The sequence below is a fragment of the Tachypleus tridentatus genome, chromosome 6 (genome assembly GCF_004210375.1).
Source record: "Tachypleus tridentatus isolate NWPU-2018 chromosome 6, ASM421037v1, whole genome shotgun sequence".
In the NCBI taxonomy this organism is placed as follows: Eukaryota; Metazoa; Arthropoda; class Merostomata; order Xiphosura; family Limulidae; genus Tachypleus; species Tachypleus tridentatus.
This window is the reverse complement of record NC_134830.1, coordinates 118,472,159-118,488,506: the sequence shown is the minus strand read 5'-3', so window position 1 is coordinate 118,488,506 and position 16,348 is coordinate 118,472,159. Positions and strand designations below refer to the sequence as shown.

The following is a 16,348-nucleotide window of genomic DNA, read 5'->3' as shown; positions in this document are numbered from 1 at the left end:
GTTCTTTTGTTAATTCTTGTAATTTATCTGCAAACCAAAAGTTTTTCAAGGTGAGTAGAAACCATATCATGAAACAGACCATGATTTAACTTTTCTTTTAAGAATTCACTGAGGTAAGTAGATATTTCACAGTTTCTATTCTTGTATTGGTTTTTCCACAGTACTAGCTTTTGTGAAATACAGGCACTTTATCACTAACCACCTAAATTTTGCTGTTCTGACCTTAAGGTAATGTTTTTGAGTTTATTGAAAGTATAAGCCATGTAGCACAGTACTAGAAGCCAATTTTCATCCACAAAATGTTCTATTGGTGAGTGGTTACTTTGGGCCACAAGTTCTTTGAAGCTAATGCTTCTCTGTATATTATGCAATGTTTAAAATGTTATGCCCAGAGTAAGAGCACTTACTTTGGTTCTAAAGAAACTTTAAAAGAATTTGATAGAATATTGATATACTTTTCAAATGTTGTCTTAACCATTCCTTTTGCTTGTTGCTTGAAGAACTCTGTAGTTTATCCAGATGCTCAGATTGTTTGGTTTTCAAATGCCTTGTAAGTTTATTTGGCTTCTTGCTGTCATCAGTTGAAATAATGCACTTGGGTTCTTTCTTGTTGTTAACAACTCTGTAAGTGAAATCAAGTTTTGCATGTTCATCTTTCAACTTAATTTGGTGTTCAGTTTACTGATAGAATTTGACAAACTGGTAAATGTGTATCAATTCTATCACAATGAGTGATGACAAGTTATGTCTGAAGATACGTGTGCAACAATACATACTGTAAATCTGAGAGTTTTTTATGTATTCTCACAACAACTGATAAGATTTTTAAATATTATGAGTATCCTGTGCACAAAGATGACAGTGGCTTGCACAGAAAGGGGTGCCTGTAGTGAAAGGGCTGTGTAAAAGAAAACAAACTATTATATTAGTAACATTGCTTTTTTGTAAGTAAATTACCAATTCCAAAGAGTTACATTCCTATATCTTTGGTTTATACATATTGTAATATGGTAATTAGGACTTCTGGTTTACCAAAGTTAGTGTATCTCTATGCTCTGATTAAGAGAAAGGTATAGTTGCCTGTGTTGTTGAATGTTTATTAATGATATATTTTTAAACATTGCACTTGTGATATAAACACTTTAAACAGCTATTTTATGTTCAGTTAATCATATCTTTTCTTCAGCTAGCAGCACAAAAATGAAACAATAAATATAATGTAGGTTTAAGTGGGGGTACATTAAATATTTAATAAAAAAGTTCATGTACAACTGATCTGTGCCATCTGTTAACTCAGTTTTGCTTATAGAATAAGACAAAACAGCTGTAGGACAATACTTTGTTTTGTAGCTACAGATTTTAAATTATCACTAGCAAACAGTAACCAGATGCAGTGTTTTGGGTTGGCTAATAGCCACTACCCAGAAAAAAAAGTACAATATTTCGTATGCCTGGAGTGAGAAGACTTTTGTGTGTTTACACGACACTTTAAATACAAAAGTATTTATATATAGGAGAGGTAAGTTCTGCACTGAAAGGTTAAAAAAAAATGAAAAGCACAACACTTTGGCTGTGTAGCTTCTCTGTTTACTCATCAGTATGGAATTGAACTTTTTTTCCTTCTACAACCCACACACTGATGCATCTGTGTAACTTGTTTGTGTACGCTTTTCCACATTAATTGTTCTTATGATATTACTTAATAGTAGTAATATTCATACAGTGGTTTTGAAACTTCATTTTTAAACCTATACTTTCAGATATAATTTGTATGCTCCAGTAGTCAGTGTGTGCCTCCCATCAATTCTACAGGCCCCTCTTGTGGGGTAGACCTCACAGTTTCCACACCCCAGCATTAGACTTAACACTCAATCAGAAGTCTTACACAATAAATATGAATTGCAACTTGTCAGCAGTATAACTGGAACAACTGAAGGGTTTCACGTAATATATTTAGCTCATAAGTGTTAAAAAAGTATTTACCTATTTATATGTTTCTTTGAAATACAAGTAAAAAAAAATTCTTTTGCTTAATATTCACATTAATCAGTCACAGAGAGGAACTATCAAGTGTGATGTCAAATTGAAAAACTGAAATTTGATTAGTTTTTTGGTGTTAAATTGTAAGATTTGATTCTTATTCCTGATAAAGTTGGACAATTAGTGGACTGTGCTAATTGATTCCTTGTTGGGTTTGTTAATTGAGTACATTCAGTTAATCAGTTGTTTTCATGAGAGGCTTGGACAGTTGGAGCAACCAATGATGGTGATAGTTGGAAACCCTAATTTTGACTAGTTAATACATAACACCTATTAATGTAATAGATGTTCATAGGAAGTATAGATTAATCCAGCTAATTGTCCAGCTTTATTTCTTAACCAGACTTGTTGATAGCTAAAGGTGTTCAAAATTTCATGTAACAAACAATAAACAGAGATTGTGTTTATATTTTTTTCATTTGAAATGTATTTTTAACAAGGTTATTAAATCAATATTATAAGTAAATAGTTTCTCTGGAGTAGAATATTTTTCTTGAGTAAAGCAGAACGAGAAACAAGTCCTTTACTTTTGAAAAACGTACGAGGGCTTCAAATGGCCATTACCAAACAGTCCCTGGGGTTCTTGATGGGATTATGACACACTTTAATTCTTTGTTCACAAAACTGGACAATAAGAGTCAGTTTGTTTTGATTCTAGTTCTTCTATCAACAAAACATTGTAGCTGACAAAGCTGAGATTCATTCTCAGTGTGCCTCTGACCTGAGATGACCCATAATCAACATTGAATATTCGTATCATCCAGAGAATAATTTATCAAATGCGATGGTCAGATTTTTTAATACTGCTAACCTGAATTTGTTGATAATTAATATCTAGTTTTGTAATTTAGACTTTAAAACATTGTCTTAGTTTCTCCGTTACAAAATATTTTAGATCTATAAATAACAGTTTGAAAATCTTACATCACTGTATGTATAACATTGCTAATCTAAGCCAAATAAAATTATAGTATCAGAATTTTTGCAGCCAACAGGGTCACACAAGGTTATAAGTGTATTCAAACAGCTGATTGTGTGGCCAGTGCTAGAATAAATAACAATAAAATTTTAATGTCGAAGTACTTATTTCTTGGTAAGAATAAAATGGACCATTAGTGGTCCCAAACAGCAGACATCAGGACAGATGTGATGGGGGATATCATAATCCCTTGAAAAATTCATTTTATGAGCACTTTTAAGCATCTGTGTTATGGTAACTATCAAACATCAAGGACTGGCTTAAGAAATTTAATATTTCATTTAAACACCTCTCCAATACTACTTGAATGTCAACTGATAGTTTAAATGCAACAGGTATTTAAGACAATAAATGATATCCAAGTGAATGTATAAAATCGAGAAAGCACGGCTACACAGTTTTTTCAGTAATGTAATTGTAAATTATCTGATTATTTTAAAACCTGCACCACTTTTGAAATATTGTTTATATATGTTTTGAACAAATGTTTTCTTAGTTGTATAATTATATGCATGATCAGCATCATGTCAGTTACTTAAGATAGATTTGTATTTTGAATTTAAATTGTCCTATAGAAGATGAAGAAGCAAATGAATTTGTTCAAGTGCCTTTACCATCGGAGAAAAACGAATTTCAAAAGGCAATAGAAACTTTAAGTGCTAAATTAGAAGACCTGAGCACCTGTAATGAACAGCTGGTAAGGCAAGGCTCGGCCCTTGAAAAGTCACTCGATGAGGCTGACTTTGGTCAAACAAATAGTGGTCCTGATGTTCCTGTGAAACAACTTAAAGAAAGGGCCTTGCTCTTCAAAGCTGCATGTAACATGATGATCAAAGTAAGGTCTTTAATAAAGTAATTACAAAGTTCTCTTAATATAAAGAAATTAATAACTTAGTTTTTTAGGTAAACAAAAATGCAAGATGTTTTTTTTTTTCAGGTAAACAAGTAAGGAATGTTTGTAGGTTTTGAAATTATGAACATAAATGTACCCAATACTCTTTGTTTTTCTAAAGAGAATAATACATATTCAGTGTTTTTATTAAAAACTTGAATTTTATTATACCAATTTTGTACTATTCTGGTCACTTTTGAGAAACAGTACTTGAAACCATATTCTTTCTAACAGAGATAATGTGAAAATTAATGTTTACTTGCACAGAAATGCAACAACAGAATTTTTTTTTTTTTAAATATACAATATTGCTTTTACACATGTCTTTGTTGCTATGGTTTTCATACAATGAATTTAATTGTTGATTAAGTCTGTTTCCCAGTGGAAATGTATGCATGCCTAAGAATTTAAAATTAAAATATCATTGTTTAGTGATATTCTAAAGAATGCAATGTAAAAACTACTGTACACTTTTAAATTTGTATAGGAAAAACACTATATCGTAAATGATCTCTAAGGCATATATGAAATGTGTTTATTATCCAAGTTTATTTTATGTATATTTTCAGACTTGTACAGAGTATGTTCAGCTGGCACAGAATGATTACTATCGATGGCAGAAAATTTTAAAACATGAGCACAACCGACGGGTGTGTCTGGAGGAAACTGTCGAAGAGCTTGCGAAGGATAATTCTCAGCTGGAAGAGAAGGCAAAAAAAGTGACAGAAGCTCAAAGTGTAGACTGCATTGGTAAATGCTTGGTTTGAGATTTCATACTACTTGAGTGCTGTAATTTTACAAGATTATGTAAAAAACATTGTTATGCAGTACCTGCACCATTGCATAGTGTTTATTTTAGAATTAAGGTACGAACATAGTTTCTGTTTGCTGTCTTCTATTTTGCTGAAATCGTGAGTGCTGTGAAAGGTACACGTGAACCTGTTATCACACAGGTTATTGTGTGTTGACTCCCATTAAGCATTAAATCTAAAGCTGTTTAAGGCTTAACTTAAGTGCTCCGTGTCATGTTGTTAGTCCTTAATAATAATTGTGATTTCAAATATGCAACTTTCAGTTTCTTGGAAACCTTTATATAAAGATGGACACTTAAATTACAAATTGCTGTTGGTCTTAAGTAGCTTTATAATGTTTTGTCGTAAGTACAGATAAATTTTAACGTGTTTTATAACTTATTGACATGCAAAATATACAAGATGTGCACAAAACATTTATTTGTAATGTGTACCTTTAAAGATGTAATATTTTGTAAATTTGGGACAGTATAGGAAATATAGTGCTTAGTGTTGTATACTGATATAAGTACAACTTTGGTTTACAGATTTTGAACACAAATTACCAATGACCTCAATTTATTCATATACTGTTTTTCAGCTTGATAAGGCTTAGTTTTCTGCTTTATAATATTTTTTATATTTATGATGTTTCTTGGGCAATCCACATATTACACAAGAAGTCTTTTTGCAACTTTCATGTATCGAATTTGGCAAAATATTTGTTTATTTTAAAAAAAATTCCCTTCACCTTGATCATTTAGCCTTCATTTTGTTGAGCTGTAGAATCAGTATTTTTAGGCTTAAGGTAAAATCACTTGAGTAAAAATATCTCTTAAAAATAAGGGACTTTCTTGAATATTAATCAGTATAATTGTGAAATGTTATGATAAATAAGTATGCCTTTTTTGTACCCAGTTGATCATTCATTACTTGTCCAACTTCTCAAATGTTCTGAAAAACAATTATTTTGCAAATACTTGCTACTATTATGTGAGAAACTGTGTTGAAAATTAAAAGTTCATGTGACAGTGTAGACTTTTCTATTGAATTAGGTAGTTTGATGAGATGGCTGTCATTACCAGTAAATTGTATGTTTTAAACAATGCCATGGTTTTTCAAAACTCTGTTGTACAGAGATTGTCTTTAGTATGTGTGAACTGAATTTTTTTATTATGTTATGTTTGTTCTGATTATTCTACATTGTTGTGAAATATGGATACTGTATTAAACTTTGGTTATTTCAGCAGATATAGGCTTAAGTTAAACAATTATAACATTAAATATGGAGTATACCATACATACATACTAGCAGATCTAATACAGTAATGTTCTTTTTGTAATTCCTCTAATCCAGTCTTATTATAAAATTTGTATTAAAACTAATTGTGCCTTTTGTTAGCAACAACTGATAAACACAGCAAAATAATTTAAGTTAAAAATAGTGAAAGGTATTTGAATTTTTAAATGCTTGCATGTACATTGATAAATTTCTGGGCATGGTGTTTTGATGAAGTTCATCTTCACTTATGGCTCAAATGACCTAGTGGTTAACCTAATCAAGCTGTTGATTGAAGGGTCTGAGGTTTGATTCATAATGTTGTTGAACATACCATACATTTCAACTGTGGTCATATTATAAAAACAACTGACATGAAGCAGCATGTACTGTTTGGCTGCATTCTATCTGATCAGCAATCAAACTTATGGATAGCTGTATCTATCAGTATGGGTTTCTGACCTGGTTTGGGTACCATTCTGGTTAAAAGTTCCATTTTTGTTATCCAAGGGTATTAGCATCTACATAAATTGTAATGTGATAGACTTAACCTCAGGACTTCACAGCACATAGCCACTGTAGTCAGTTAATGCTTTAACTATTTATGTTTGAAGTTAGAGTAGGATAATATTTGGAAGATCAGTAGGTTTTACATTTCCCAACTTATTTTGAATCTTGCTCTCTAATGGCTAGGAAGATGACAATATCTTAGACATCACTAACATTCTTAGGAAGTGTTTCTTATCTTTTCAGCTCTTCTGCCTCCTCCCCAGTTTTCTTGACTATCAAGACACAGGCTGAGAGATTGCTACTTTCCTTTCAGTAGGTGGGTATCTCTAACTACAATTGCCTGTTCATCATGGTGGAACTGAAGATCACTCTTCATTGGTCTGGCAGTACATCAGTTGTACCTGACAATATTCATTAAGTGATGCTGCACCATTTATTTCCTTCCTCTCTTTCTATCTTTCTAATTGTTTTCAACCAGATTTGGCAGGAGGACATCTTTCCTTATGCTTGATGCCACACTATTATACTATCCTTCCAACAAAGTGTCAACCTATTGCTTTGACAAGCTGTGTGTAAAGTCTTGGAGAGGATGGTTAATGCTTGTCTTGTTTGATTCTTAAAATAAAAAAACATCCTCTTATCCACTCAATGGGAGGTCTGATGACAGCATTCTACCATCTGATTCAACTCAAAATGTTGACCAGAGAAGCCTTTCCTGAGAGAGAACAATTAGTTTCTGTCCTAAATCTTGAGAAGGCTTGTGACACAACATGTGGAACAACTGAATTTTAAGTGACCTCTGCTCTGAGTTCTATGGTCATTGCTCATTTTACTTAGAATTTTTTTACTCGACAGACAATTCTAGGTCTGTGTTGGTTCTATACTTTCTTGTTCATTCTCACAGGAACTTGGAGTCCTTTAGGGTTATGTCTTGAGTGTCACACATTTCAGTATTAAGATTATGCCATCACTCATCAACTTCCTCCAATTGTTACAAACAGTCGATACCTTGATGACTTCTAGGTTTAGTGTTTGTCATTGAACATGGGGTGTCTTCAGTGGGAGCCTCAGATGCTCTGTTGTCTTGTGCATTGGACAATTCTACCTGTCTTTTTTTCCTTTTCTTCAAAAACCATTTTCATGCACTTTTGCCACCGGTGGGAATTGCATCGTGATCTCGATCTTTGGCTCAGCAATGATTTTCTTCCCATGGTGCCAGAAATAAAGTTCTTGGTACTTGTTTTTGATCACAAGCTGATTCTTATTCCACACATAAAGCAGCTTCGTGTCAGGTATACCAGGGTACTGAATAAACATCCTCCTCGTTCTTTCTTCCACCTCTTATTGAGTGGTTCGATGTTCTATGCTGATGATCTGTCCTGCCCTTATAAGATGAAAACTCATTTACTGGTCTATAGTTCAGTCAGGTTTTCAACACTGAGAATGCTGGACCCATTCACCATCAGGGACTTTGGCTCTGCATGGGTGCATTCTGCACTTTGCCAGTCTGGACTCTGTACACTGAGTGCTATTATGAATCACCTCTCCATCTTTGATGTTTGCAACTCTTTTTGCAGTATGCTGCTGAACTATATTCCTTGCCACTACACCTCACTTTGAATTGTGTTTTCCATCCTCAGTGGGCAGTTCTATTCAGTAAAACATGGTTCATTATTCCACCTTTTGGTCTTTGGCATTTTATAGGCTACTGGATTTTTTGCACATACCATTTTTATCTTGGTTACTTTTAACTATTGTATATTTGTTGGTATGTTCTTTTTTTTTCCCTACCTTTTTAACATTTTTCAGGAAACTGTTTGGTTTCCAAAAACAAATGAAAGAAAAAATATATATATATTTTTTTTTACAAAGATTTATTCACTCTTTTACCAACTGTTTGACACAGATAGCCTAATCACTTTGCACCATTAAACTCCAACCAACTGACCAACCCCATGGTATGTCAAATGCAGCATTGAATCAAATTAGATGTTTGTGACATACAAATACAAAGTGTCTATAGCTTCTTATGAATTAGGAACTGAAATTACTGATACTAACAAGCTAGAATATCAAATAAGAATCTCTTGCCTTTTCTATTTTCTAAAACACTGAAAACTCAGAATGGTCCTCCTAGTGGCTTTCTCAACAATTTTCAAGTATTGCATCATCATCTGATTCTTTTGACACCAAACTTCAAGCTGGTTGCTCTTTTGTTTTTAATACCCAAATTACAGCTTAGTTATTTGGTTATTTTAAAGAAATACATAAAATCTAAAACATTACTTCACATCCTCCATGTGCAAAATTTTTTTAAGGCTTAGCAACCTATGACAAGCATATGATGTATTAAACTTTAAATGTGATTGTATTTTACGAAAAATTAGTCCACTAAAACACAGTCAAGACAGGTGACTCTGTAAAGACCACTTTTATATTCTTGGACAAGGTAATATCTGTGCAAATGTGGCATATTTATTACAATTTTGGTAGTGTTAGTCAGGCAAGACTGGAAGGTAAATATATATAAATGTATTATGCTATGAAGTTTAAGCTATTTTAACTTAACAATTACGTTTTTGTGTCATAATCTGTAGTTAATTTTCTAATTTTTTATGGTGGTTATGAAGTTCGTCAAATCAAACCAACCTATACCACAGATACAGCAGTGAAAAATAAGATAATTTTTTTTGCTGAAAAATATTTGATAATTATCTAGAGGTTATAAAGATTTTGCATATGAAACATGAAAATGGTCTAGTGCATGAAAGTATTTTTATTCTTAAAATCAAAATTACTTTTTGCTTTGCATGTTGCATAGTCAACCTTCTTAAAAAACATTATGGAAAAATATTTAATAACAAAAAATTCTTCATACTTAGTTTAAAAACTTAATATTTTCTGTACATAGTATAATCACTTTTGCAGTTACAAGCTAGGTGGATTCCATCCAACCCATAATGGAAAGGTTAAACAAACACTTGATAACTTTAAAACATAAAGACATCTCAGGTAATTCAGATTACTTTCATTACAGGTTAAACATAATAATTATCCATTAATATTTATTTAATGAAATAAAGAATGTTTTCACTTCATACACAGATATGCTGTCTGAGGAAGAAGAATTCTATGATGCAGAATCTGATGTAATTGTGGTAGCCTCTGGGAAAGCACTTAGGTGAGATATTATTGTTTTATAGTTTTCACTTAATATGTTTTCATTGTTTAGAAGAATAAATATGGCTTGATAATGTGATACAAACTAAAGAAAAAATAATTGTTTTTCTTTATCTTGGTCTGTTCTTCATTTAACCACAGTAGGAAGACATGATCATCTTGAGTTTTAATTTTAATTATTAACTGGAGAAAGTCGAATCTTTATTTTACACAGTTACCTTTCATTCTTTTAAAATAAGATGTATTAAATGTGAAAATTCATTATTAAGGTAATTTTTGTTTGTTCATTACATGTGAAATTTGCAAATAAACATTTATTCAGTACTTTTCAATAAGATAGTACTTTATTCCCTCAGATGTTGGGTTCTAGTTCAGTGATTTTTATTTTTTAACAGTTTGTAGTTTTTTTCCTCAGATTTCAGAAGTCAACTTAATTTATAACAGGAAATCAGTTGATTGCATTAACAATTTTTAAAGTTAGATTAGTATATATTGACAGATGTGATTTAGGTATTGAATGTATTTGAGCATGCAAACTTTTGTTTAATGCAAGTTTCATTGTAGTAATTAAAATGCATTCACTGTTAAGACTAAACGACATATTCACTGAAACAAATGTTACTTTAGACGACAGTCGAAAGACAAAAATCCTCTACACGACCAGCTGGATACCGATAGTGGAGCCTCTTCAGATCTTGAAGAAAGTAACTTTGTCAAAGCTCAGAATTCTAATTCCATGGTATGTTTTGTTGTGATAGATTAGTTTATACTAATGTGTTTATTTCATTTTTTTATCCAACAAATGCTTTGTGGGTTACACCATTTTTCTCTGGTTTGATAAAACCTTTTAATAAAGATAACTACGATATTTGGAATAATCACTTTACGTATAATCTGTCATTCCTCATTACATACAGGTACCCTAATCATAATCCATCTTCCTTAGTGTGCCCACTTCATTTCCATCAACAAACCTATTCTTAAAACATAAATCTCATAGTATCGGAAAATACTTCCCTGTCATGTGAAGTTCAAAATATTTCAGGTAAACAAAGGCAAATTATTGATTACATAGTGAGATCAACTGAAAGATCATATTTATTATAATTATACATCTCTACCTGTATTTCTATGTGTTAAAATGTTTTTAGCTTTGTTTGGCACAAATGATTGCATTATATATAATTCCTTATATCTAACTCTAGTGAATTTCTAATTTTCTCTCTCATCAATCATATATACAATAGAAAAACATGATCTTGAACTTCACCCAGTTAAAACCAGGTGTGCCACAAGTCTTCTGTTGATCATGTCACCCTGTAGTGCAAAATGTAGTACCAAACTCAACCATTACACAGGCAACGTTTTGTTTAAACATAACTGGAAAACTAAGAAATTGTCTGCAAAATTAAAATGTTATGACACACAGATAACTTACATTGATACAGGTAAACTTGTAGAGATAGTATTCAGTAATTGAATAACAAGTGTTATCAACTGAATACAGTCAGTCAAAAAATAAGTGAGAAAAAATTTGGTTAACTGTTAACTAGAGATGGGTGATTAATTGAGCATCAGTTTGTTATATGTAGAAATTGTTTAACTCTCTGTGTATGCTCAGTTACTTTGACTGATTACCAGATAGATAATCATGAATGTATGTGTGTGTGAATTTGATAATTTTGACCATCTCTGTAACTGGCAAGGATATTATAACCTGGTGTGTGTAGTTTCACTAAATTTGGCAAGTATTTAGTAAACATTACAAGTCTTTGGGAACAAAAATTAGATTGTTTAAATAAAGATTTCTCTGTGAATCCATGGATTTATAGTGCAACACAGATTACCCTGAGTGGATAGTTTTTTTCTCATTTCACTGTTTTCAGTTGTCATTTTGTTACCTCTAAAACCATAAATATTTTCTCTGTGGGTTGATTTGACCGACTATGTTATAATTTTAAAATTCACTCCCCCTTTTTTTTTTTATAGAATGAATGTGCTTTCTAACAGAGAATTAGTTATTTATTGTAAAGGCTTAAGGATCATAACAGTGTGCACTTGTTTTTATTTAATTTTATTATCTTACATCTTTTTTAATCTTGTCTAATAATGGTGTGATACAAGCTGTGAATGAAGTGGTGAGCGTAATGGATGAATTACTTGCAAGCTTATTGCAATCATACCTTCCTAAGAAATTTTTACCTTTTTCCGTTCATTATCTAACCTAATAATTCCAAAACAATACCCCACTTCCTCACACAGATTAGCTATTTTCCTCATACATCTGCCACTATCTTCGAGACAACTCCCACCTGATCAGTATCTGAGCACCCCAAATCTTCAAACCCTAATACGTCATGAATGTTGTACACAATCTTGTTGATTACTTTTTAAAGTAGTTTATGTAGGAAATGATTGATTGATTTTTTTTTACTATGCAATATGAACTCCCTACCAACAATTTGCTCTCCCTCTAGTCATAAAACTACTGGTAGCAATGGTTAAAGGTAATTGTTACACTCATCATGTTTAATAGATCTATTAAGACAAATTTTAGCCCAAGCAAGCAATGTTGTGTACACATTCAGTTAGATCCACAAGGAAACTCAGAATTTTTAGAATTATGACTATACAGAATATTATATATATGATAATTAAATCATAACATAAAATCTGTGAAACCAACACTAAAAAGTTTCCTATAAAATAAAATTTTATGTCTTATGAATAAATAACCCAAAGTATAGAATAACTTCTATGATAAGTACATACAGCATTTAATAATAACTATAAGAATTAATTTAATAATAAATAGAAGGTTTTAAATCATGATAAATGTTTATTTATATACCTCTGGAAAAATATTTTAATTCTAATTGTATTGTATTTTTAAAAAAATATAACAACCAAAGTATGATTCTGAAAAAGACGTGGATAAAATTGTGGATGAAGTGGATCACAGAAAACAAGATGACATGCCATCAGCTGGAAAGAAACGGAGAACCTGCATACCTGATAAACCCAACTATAGCATCAACCTGTGGGCAATCATGAAAAACTGCATTGGGAAGGAACTGACAAAGATCCCAGTACCAGTTAGTATTTTAACAACTCTTTGCTGAAGTGTACAAGTAACTTGTTTTTGAACATTAGCAAGGATAAAACTATACCATAAACACCAAATATCATTTTTGTCCACATTTTAAGCTTGGTAACCTTTCCCAAGGAGTTGAGAAGCTGTTAAATCTTACAGTTGTCACTGAAGGTAGTTCAACATAATATAACAAAAGTAATGAAGATATATTTTAAAATTATTTCTTCTTAATTATGTTATTGTTAAATTCCAATGTTTTTTCATAAAAAGTAATCCAGAGTTGGAATTTTGATACGAGTCCAAGAATTGATTTGAGCCAAAATATCAGTTACAAGAATATTTTTGGATTTGTGCAAAATCTTCTAAAAATTCAAGTAATTCAAGGTTTTATCGTGAGGTTTATGGGGTCGAATCATAGCAGAAATGTTTACTTTTAGATGCACACGGGCAATATAGTCGGGTGTTCGACTGTATGAAAAATGAATATACAAACCAAGTTTGAGCATTCTCTGGAAACAAATGCATGCATAAGTGAACATCACCATCAGTATACATATGTATATGTATGCCTGGTTTGAAAACATGCTGTTTTGCATATATATTAACTCAAATTATTAAAAATGTAACACCACTGACAATATATGTAAACATCCAATGCTTAGACATTCCATTTCATCTGTACAATAACGACCTCAAATTATTCAAAACCAAACACCAGGTATCCAAAGGTCATGTTTGTTGACGTGTTACGAGGGGATACTCTCACCTGCATCAATTCGTACATTCAATCATTATGAATGATTTAAAAAGTACAGGTAATGAAAGTTTTGAATGACTGAGAACCCAATCTTAAAGATACGTATAATTTTGTTCTTGATGAAAGCAACATGTAAGAAGTATTGTGACAATATACAAGCAAAGTTGTTTTTTTTTTAAATTTTATTTGTTTATGGTGTGAGAGTGTGTGGATTTGAAGGTAGACTAGATCCAATAACCAGTAATAGCTATAGGCCCAGAGAAAATACATAATCATTGTAATAAGCTGGTATATGTGAAATTTACAACTTGATATAACCTGGATAGATCTAGCTATATATGAATGTCTAACTAGCCATTATTTTAGTGTATGATTTAGTCTCTGTCATGCCTGCCTTCTTGTTTTTAACTCTAATCAGTAACCTTTTCTGTTTCAGATACAAAGACAAAGTTGTAAATGATACAAAAAAACTGTGGAAAGTATGATAAAAACTGTCTCTTAAAACATAATTTAATCAGGCACATTTCATCTGAGACACACAATAAGTGTGTTTAACTCCAGTTAAATTCTGCTTGCAAGAATCAAAATTACATAACATTTTTTTTGTCAATGCAATTGAAATGGCTAAAAACCACTTTAGTCTTAAGTGTATACTTGGATGTACAGAAAAACCATGTTTGAAGTTTTAGACCTTCTTAAAACAGTTGTTGAAATGTCACTGAATGTAGCTTTGGGATTTAACAGTGACAAAGCAGCTGAGTTATTTTATCACACTGTTGCCCAGCAAATGATGGATAATGTTAGTAAGATTGTACCTACTAATTACTAGGTGATAGATGGCTGTGCTGAAACAAAGAAACAATTGACAGCTGAGGTTGAACTTGTTCATGTTAAAACAGTCTAGCATGGCCAGGTGGTTAAGGAGCTCGACTCATAATCTGAGGTTTGCAGGTTTAAATTCCTATCACACCTAACGTGCTCGCTCTTTCAGCTGTAGGGGCATTATAAATATGACAGTCAATCCCAGTATTCATTGGTAAAAGAGTAGCCCAAGAGTTGGCAGTGGGTGGTGATGACTAGCTGCCTTCTCTAGTTTTACGCTGTTAAATTAGTGACATCTAATGCATATAGCCCTTGTGTACCTTTGCAATAAATTCATAAAGAAACAAAACTCTGATATTTGTGTAGATTTTGCCACTGTAAGTTGATGACTAATTTTATTTTGATATTTACTTATTCTGTGCTTTATTTTAATTGTATTTTGGTCACTTTTAAATGATGTCTTAGTAATGACGGTGATACTTTGAAATAGGTCACATTAATTCTTTTTACATGTCTTTATGATTTTAATGCCCTTTTGTTGAAATTGAATGAAATCTGGTGCACGTATTAAATAAGTAACTTAATTTGTACTTAGTCACTGATCTATTAGACATCATTGTGCCTTTTTTTATATTCTTATGAATTTAAAAACTTGCAGATGTATTTGTAAAAACATCATAAAACCTTTTAAGATGAGTTTGTAGTAATTAAACCAAAATCACTCTGTCTGTCAAGTGATAATCTTTGTATCTGTTAACTGTTTATGAAAGTGATTTATGACTGTTGATTGGTGATTATTATGTATGTTAAATAATGTCAACTAGATGAGGAAATAAATATCAGTACCCAGACTGTGGGGTGCTGAGAATATTTAATATGGTGTTCAACTTGTTTATTAAAGTGCTAGAAAAGTAATTATTGTAACTGAACTTCATGTTAAGACTAAACATATATGTCTTCATTCAAGGAAATTACTTTGTGTGAAATGTTTTACATTTCTTCCATTCACAAAACTGTTATGCGTTTCTTTCAGTTTATGAGAACTTTTCCTTCTTTTGCCATTTCTTTTTAAGCTTTTGTAGCTTGTGTGTCTTCAACAATAGATCTAACAGATGTCAAGTGCTCAATGATTAGTGTGTGTGTAAAGTGCTAGAATTAAATAGCAAAATACAAAGTCCTCCAGTGGCTGTGTGACAAGTCTGCAGATTTACAATGCTTGAAACTGGGTTTTGCTACTTGTGACACACTACAAATGAACAGAATTTGAAATGGATAGTGCCACTTGGAGTGATTATGGACATGTAGCTGGGTTGGTTTTGAAATAATTATAAGACAATTCTCCGTTGGTATTTTGCAGGTAAATTTTAATGAACCACTGTCCACTCTTCAAAGACTAACTGAAGAGTATGAGTATTTCAGACTTCTAGACAAAGCAAGCCGTTGTAAGGACAGCTGTGAGCAGATGGCTTATGTTGCAGCCTATACTGTTTCAGCATATGCTACCACAAGTAATCGCTCAAGTAAACCTTTCAATCCTCTCTTGGGTGAGACGTACGAGTGTGACAGAATGAACGACCTTGGCTGGAGATGTCTGTCTGAACAAGTGAGATAGTCACGACAAAATTCTAATACTAATTACTGTGACAGATGAGTAATTTAAGGTTAATCTAAAGATTTTTTTTTCTAAATTGGTAATATTTTATTGAGATTACTGTTTCACAATACAGGTTAAAAACCAATATTTGCATCTGTAATGTCCAGTTTTTAGATTGAAATAGGCTTGACTATGCAAGTAGTAAACAGGAAAAAATATTAAGACTTGTAACTTCTCATTGTAAAGGTTAATTAGCAGAAGTAGGCGGTAGTTACTGACCTCAGCCTTAGTTTTTGGAGGCACTAGCAAAACGTTTCTTTTTGAAATTATTGTTTAATGGTAACTGTCACAATTAGTAAATGTTACAAATTAGATATATAGCCTATTTATGTGGATAAATCTTCAGTGCT

The 16,348-nt window shown here is 31.9% G+C and overlaps 1 pseudogene across 1 annotated transcript in view; it reads left to right on the top strand.

The window, feature by feature from the left end:
- LOC143253423 (oxysterol-binding protein 1-like) overlaps positions 1–16,348 on the top strand; it is a 41,442-nt pseudogene that overhangs the window by 16,079 nt on the left and 9,015 nt on the right. Inside the window, exons 5-10 of the transcript XR_013029571.1 lie at positions 3,595–3,854; positions 4,481–4,661; positions 9,597–9,672; positions 10,299–10,410; positions 12,584–12,766; positions 15,702–15,947. The product of XR_013029571.1 is annotated as an oxysterol-binding protein 1-like (transcript). The remainder of the gene's footprint in view (positions 1–3,594; positions 3,855–4,480; positions 4,662–9,596; positions 9,673–10,298; positions 10,411–12,583; positions 12,767–15,701; positions 15,948–16,348) is intronic.